Below are 6,631 nucleotides of genomic sequence, written 5' to 3'. Positions count from 1 at the left end.
TTTTATGTATATTTAATGATTCTGTTTGAAATGTTTATAACTTAAAGAGGACATAAGTACATACATACTTTTATGAAACATATCGATAATTAAATTCCACTTTCATAGTTTATAAGTATTGTTGCTGTCAGAGACAATTGATAAATATATAAGTATCATCATTTCATAAATTCTTACATGAGTTTTTCTTAATATTCATACATACCTACTAAAAAAATAAAGAGGAACAAAGGTAAAGAGAGGCAATGACAAGGTTATATAAAAGTGATAGTTAAGAAACAGAAGTCAATAATTTACTAATTTTTAAAAGTATTGTGCAATAAGCGCCTTCTAGTTGATTAATTTATTATCATCACTAGACATTAGAGTAGTAGTAGTATGCTTGGGGTTTCTATGATGGACCGAATCCCTAACGAGGTCATACGTCAGAGAACTGAAGTGTCCGATATAGCTCGTAAAATCAGTAAGCTTAAGTGGCAGTGGGCCATGTCTGCAGGAGGGTAACCTATCACAAACTTGAATACTTTTTTCCGAAATAACGTTCGTTCGAATTTTCATTACACCGAAAACCAAATTGTAACGAAACCGTTGTTGTTTCAGGATATGTTGGATGTTTATCGCAAAGACACGATTAGGTTCGGTTAGGTTAGGTTACCGGGAGGAAGCTCTCCTTCCTTGACCGGAACAGGGAGATGACGGAGCGGAGCATGTGTCGCGGGGTTCCACAGGGCTCGGTTCTGGGCCCGCTATTGTGGAACCTCGGGTACGACTACGTGCTCCGAGGATCTCTCCCCGTTAGGACGGTGTCAACACTCTAGTCTACGCCCGGGGGCGTGATTGGGGGGAGGCGTCGCGACTGGCCACGGAGGGAAGCGCCCTAGTGGTCAGCCGCATTGGGGAGCTGGAGCTCACGGTCACCTTCGACAAAACAGAGGTTATAGCATTCTATGGCCTCCGTCGAGGGCCTCCGCCCGGCTCCTGGGTGGAGGTGGGAGGAAGGAGGGTCGGGGTGAGCCCTCATATAAAGTATCTTGGGCTCACCCTGAACAGCCGCTGGAACTTCAAAGAGCACTTCCACCGGCTGCCAAATATGCCTTATGCCAAACGTGGGGGGACCCAGCTCCCTATGTCGTCTTTATGCTGGCGTCATACGGAGCATGGCCCTCTACGGGGCGCCCATCTAGGCGGAGGCCCTCACCACCAGACTGAGACCGCTTCTGCGCAGGCCGCAAAAGCTAATGGCGGTGAGGGCGATTCGGGCGTGCCGGACGGTTTCCGGAGCGGCGGCATGCGCTCTAGCTGGATCCGCACCCTGGGAGCTCGAGGCGTCCGTCCTAGAGCAGACTTACAGGTGCCGTGCGGAAGCCAGGGCACGTGGAGAGCGCCCCACACTAGAGGAGCCAGTGAGGGTTCGGCGTGCCGCCAAGACCGCTGTCCAGGCGGGGTGGGAGGAGGCACTCCGATCGGCCAGATACGGGGAGCGCACCGTCCAGGCGCTGCTCCCTGTACTGGCCGATTGGAGGAAGAGGAGGCACGGGTCCATCACCTATCGTCTTGTTCAGGTACTCACCGGACACGACTGTTTCGGTGACTACCTGCACAAGATTGCACGGAGGGAGGTGACCCCGGAGTGTCACGAGTGCGGCGCTGCTACAGACTCGGCGAGGCACACCTTAGAGGTGGTCCCGACCTGGAGCCAGCAGCGCCGGGATCTCTCGTAGAGGTGGTGGGACGAGACGTCCTGGCATGGCTGGTCATGGCAGGCGATGGTCTCCTTCTGCGAGGACGTGATGTCGTAGAAGGAGACGGCCGAACGGGTCCGCGCAGACAGCGCCCTCTCGGACCCCATTCGGCGTCGGCGGAGAGGACGCACGCGACGGCTCTTCGCCGTCCGCCTGCGTCCCATCAGCGGTGGCCAGCAGGGTGCGCGGTTGGGAGACCCTGCCCTTGCATTGCACAGGCCTCCGCCGCCGGTAGATGCCCCAAATGTTCCGGGGCATCTCCGTGCTGGTCGCTCTCCATAATTAAGGGGGCGATGGTGTAGGGGTCCGCCCAAAGGCGGACCGGCACCACCGGAGTCGCGGTAGCATCTGAAAGGAACCCCGCGGCTCCGGCGCCAGGTGCGCGCAGGAACATCGTGAGGTTTTTAGTGGGTATGCTCTTGGGGACCGACATAGTCCCCAGAAGAGAGTCCCACATATCGCCGCCGTCTCCCAGCGGCGGGCAATGCGTAACGCATTTTCCTCACGGTAATAAAAAAAGGGTTAGGTTAAGTTAGGTTTAAAAGAAAAAAACATTTTCGTCTCAAAATTGGAAAGTAATTTTATGTTATGAAAATTCGAGCAAACGTTATTTCTGGAAAATGTCATTTCGGAATACTGATTTGTTCTGGGATGACGACCACGTCAACGAAAACGTAGTGTGGGACGTCCTGCGGCAAGATGGACGGACGACCTGAGCAAGGTCTACGACTAATGCAATCACTACCTACAGCATTGGAGGCGATAGCTAAAACGTTTCTTTAACATCATAGTCAGTAAATTGATTAAGAATAAAAGAAGAATAGTCAGGAGTTGGCAATGAAGAAAGATATTGCAAGGTGTTGCCCTTGACTGTACAGTCAAAGACAGGCGCAGATGAAATATGATTTTTAAGGTTATCGAGGTTCAGATTTGGAGAAGAATTATTGCTATGAGATTTACCAACTCCAGCGACTTAAATATATTCCAAATTTTAAAATATTTAAAAACAATATAAAATATCAAACATGACGCTACTACTGGTTACTACTACTGATTGGTTAAAATATAAGCGGTACTTGGCCAATCTCGGACACGTCTATTCTATATATTTGGTGTTTTGTTTTGTTTGAGCGTTTGTTTGACTTTCGTTTGAGTTTGTTGCCGAGGATTGGTAACAAAATAATATTTAAATATTATTAAACACCTACTTATTAGTTTTATACACGGTACTTGACTTTAAGAACCCTCATTATGAAACGATCGCATAAAACACTATTAATTAAATGACTTAGGCTAAGAACTCACGGAGCGGTTTCCACCCGTGCCCGCCGCGGCGCAGGACAGCCGTTTTATTTCAATACTCACGACACCGCAGGTTTGTGCAGTCAAGTAGCCGCCGCGGTTGCGGAACGGCCCGAAATCTTGGCGGGAGATGATCGCGTCGCGCGGTTATTTACGATCGATAGAGATTGTCGAGGGTGAATCGAACGCAGAGTACGCGGGCGACGACGCGACGACCGCCAAACGCGCGGGTGACCGCGTCCCGGGCGGTTCTTCTAGTACCCCGCAGACGCTGCGGCTACCGCACTGCCACAGGCGTAAAACGCGTCATGAAATGTGCTATAAAATTTTACATACATTCTACGGAGGCCGCGGTCCCGCAAACACGGCGGGCGCGGGTAAAAATCGCTCCGTGAGTTCTTAGCGTTAGTCTCTAAACTCTCGATATTCCCGACACTGAAAACATCAATGTCAAAAATGACAAAAACTTCTCGAGACTCGAAATTGTCGAGACCAAGATTCCCGGGATGAAATTTTAGCACTAGACGAAACGCGCGGTAAGCGCGGTCAGCCGCGCACTCTGCTATCGGTGCGCCGGCGGCGCGTTTCTTCATGTTTTTAGTAACTATTTATTTCTTGATGCACCCAGAATCTTTTAGGCCTTCTTCTTTTAATCCATCGATGAAGTAAGTGTAACGCGTTAGCTCATTTCTGGTGTGTACAAAGACGATCTCTGGGACTTAACTGACAATCTCGATATATTGTAAATAACCGCCGACTTGCGATCATCTCCCGCAAGTTTGCGGTCTGTTCGGCCTCGGCGGTTACGTGCGTGACCAAACAAACCTGCGGTGTCATGAGTATTGAAATAAAACAGCTGTGCTACAGCCGTAGCGGACGCAGTTGAAAACCGCTCCGAGAATTCTATCATATTCGCAAAATATCAAGTTCGCAAAACATGATATTCGCAAGATATCATGTTCACAAAATATCGTTTTCGCAAGATACCACATTCTCAAGATATTACATTCTTAAAACACCATATTCGCTAAACACCACATTCGCAAAACACAACATTCTAGGGACAGGTAATAACAGCAGGTCTTACTAGCGACAGACGGAATGTTACACTAGGCAGTATTAGACGTTACCTGTATAATTGGAAATCAGAAATTGACCCCTTACGTGCAAGTTTTTGTGCAGATACGTTAAAATGGTGTATAAATATTAATGCATTTATGGTTAGAAAAATCATTTCCATAAACCCTCTTCCTATTTTCTCTATCTTTATTAGAATATATAGAATATAATATTAAGGGGATTTATTTAATATATGTATATGTGTATATAATGTATAGGTACCTATATACAGGGTGAAGTCGAATCAATAGCATCCTTTTAAAATAAGACCCTACTGATGATACATATTACATTATGTTCACGCTTCGCCTTTTTTTCGGGTATCATCGGCAGCCGTCGCCGGCGCAATGGAATGTTGCGGGGCGCGCGGAAGAGGGAACACGAACGCTCGCGTCTCTCGCTCAGCTAACGTTCAACGGGCTGGTCATATATGTGCATTTACCTTATGGACTTGAAGTGTCATTGCTCACCATCATCACCCTATTAAACGTACACACATTAGGATACAGAATTTTGCAAATCGAAGCTGCCAATATTGTAACTTATGAAAACTATACGATAGACTATTATTGCAAATAATCATGAAATAATAATAATTTAAAAAAAATTAACTCCTTTACAATATTCCAGTATCAAACGCTGTTGTCGTCAAAAAAATGCCTAAATAGATATCGCATATACCTCGACATGCGCTACATAATGATGCATGCACAGGGAACGTATTAAAGCGGAGACGACGGTGAGGACAGTTATTTGTAACGAAACATGATACTCATTTTAAAATAAGGTACCTATTTATTACGTTCAAACTAGAATAAATTGTTCTTAAACAGATAATAAAATTAAAATTCTTCAGTGATCCGGATTCTGTAGTACACTTAACCGGTTCAGACAATTGAATACTTATTGTTTTATTTACGCAATCTTTGACAATACTCGCAATATTTTTGTTTTTCTCTATTATTTTTCTGTTTAAAAATAAGTAATTTATAAATTGTACTTTTGTTCCTAATAGTACAGAATGTTGTAAATTGCACAGATGACATTTTGCGAATGTGGTGTTCAGCTAATATGTGTTTTAACAATGTAATATCTTGAGAATGTGGCGTTTTACGAAAATGATATTTTGTGAACATAATTTTCGCTTTACAACGACGCAGAGCCGCTGACGATTTCGCCAACACCATACTGTGCCGGGCTGTCGTAGTAGCAGTCTAGACGAGGGTCCAAAGATAAAGATAAAGCAAATCAAAAAAATCGTTAAGAAATACGCATAAACATGTATTCGCATAAACATGTACCTATTTTGCGTATTTCTTAACTTATCGATTTTATTGATATCCTATCGGATATAGTTACAGTGTACCAAAAATCTGACGCGATTATGCTGTTAACTTGTGAGATAAGTAAATGTTGTGATACCGATTGTAATATTATTATTTTTTTTGCCAATTTATTCTTTGGTAATGTCTAATAAGCTTACAAGTTGGAGCTTAACAGGGCGATCCTTTGGGCCTTTAATATTTTGTTTAGCCATACAGAAAGTTATTTCTTCTTTAGATTCACCCGTAAATGTTTAATATTTAGATGATGCAAATGGAGATAAATTCAAGTAAATGTTATTACACGCTTCAGGGGGTCTACACCCGTAATCCGTACGACACCCCTCCGAAACAGTTAATAATAATAATAAAATTTATTTAAAAAAAATTTTTTACAACAACATAAATATAAAGTAAGGATTATTACAATACATGATGAGATCCTTGGCTCTCAAAGTAGAGCAACCTGTGACATGAGAGCCAGCGTTCCTCCGCGCGCTAGTGGACAACCTTACCCTGCACAGGGAAACAACAATGTCCACTATTCTTTCAATTTGAATAAAAACAAAAAAAGAAAGATAATAATAGCAAAATGATTTGAAAAAATAGTACTAATAAATATGACTTAATGGTAAATGAGTATGGTAATGCATGTGTGATTGTGTGTGTGCGTGCGTATGTTTTGTACCTCGGTGTATTAAGTTCTCCGTTAAATGGTAATCCAAGTCGAGAAGCCATGTGTGAAGTATCGTTTTTACATTGTATTTATTTAGATAGAGGTGTGCAGCCAGTGGGATGGGCAGTGCCGTACTCTGACGGGGCTCGGTAGCGAGGAGACCTGGGAGGCGGTGGCCTCCTTTTGCGGAGAGGTTATGTCGCAAAAAGAGGCTGCGAAGGCAGTTCGCAGCTAGCCTGATCCCCTAGTGAGGCCAGCGGGCTCTGGACAGGGACTCTGGAGCCTGCATTGCACTCACTTGTCTGGGGGGCGGGTCGGAGGACAATTGACCTGCCCCTCCGTTGGCGCGGGAGCCCTGGCGCAAGCTACGGCGGCCGGGAGGCGTCGTGGTGAATGCGCACCGACCTCACGGCGCCGACTTAACCGGCGGGAAGTAAACCCGGGGTAATCGAGGTAAATCCCACCATCTA

The sequence above is a fragment of the Hyposmocoma kahamanoa genome, unplaced genomic scaffold, assembly GCF_003589595.1.
Source record: "Hyposmocoma kahamanoa isolate Upper Pololo Valley unplaced genomic scaffold, ASM358959v1 224, whole genome shotgun sequence".
Taxonomy (NCBI): Eukaryota; Metazoa; Arthropoda; class Insecta; order Lepidoptera; family Cosmopterigidae; genus Hyposmocoma; species Hyposmocoma kahamanoa.
The sequence above is the reverse complement of the archived record's forward strand: the minus strand, read 5'-3'. Positions refer to the sequence as shown.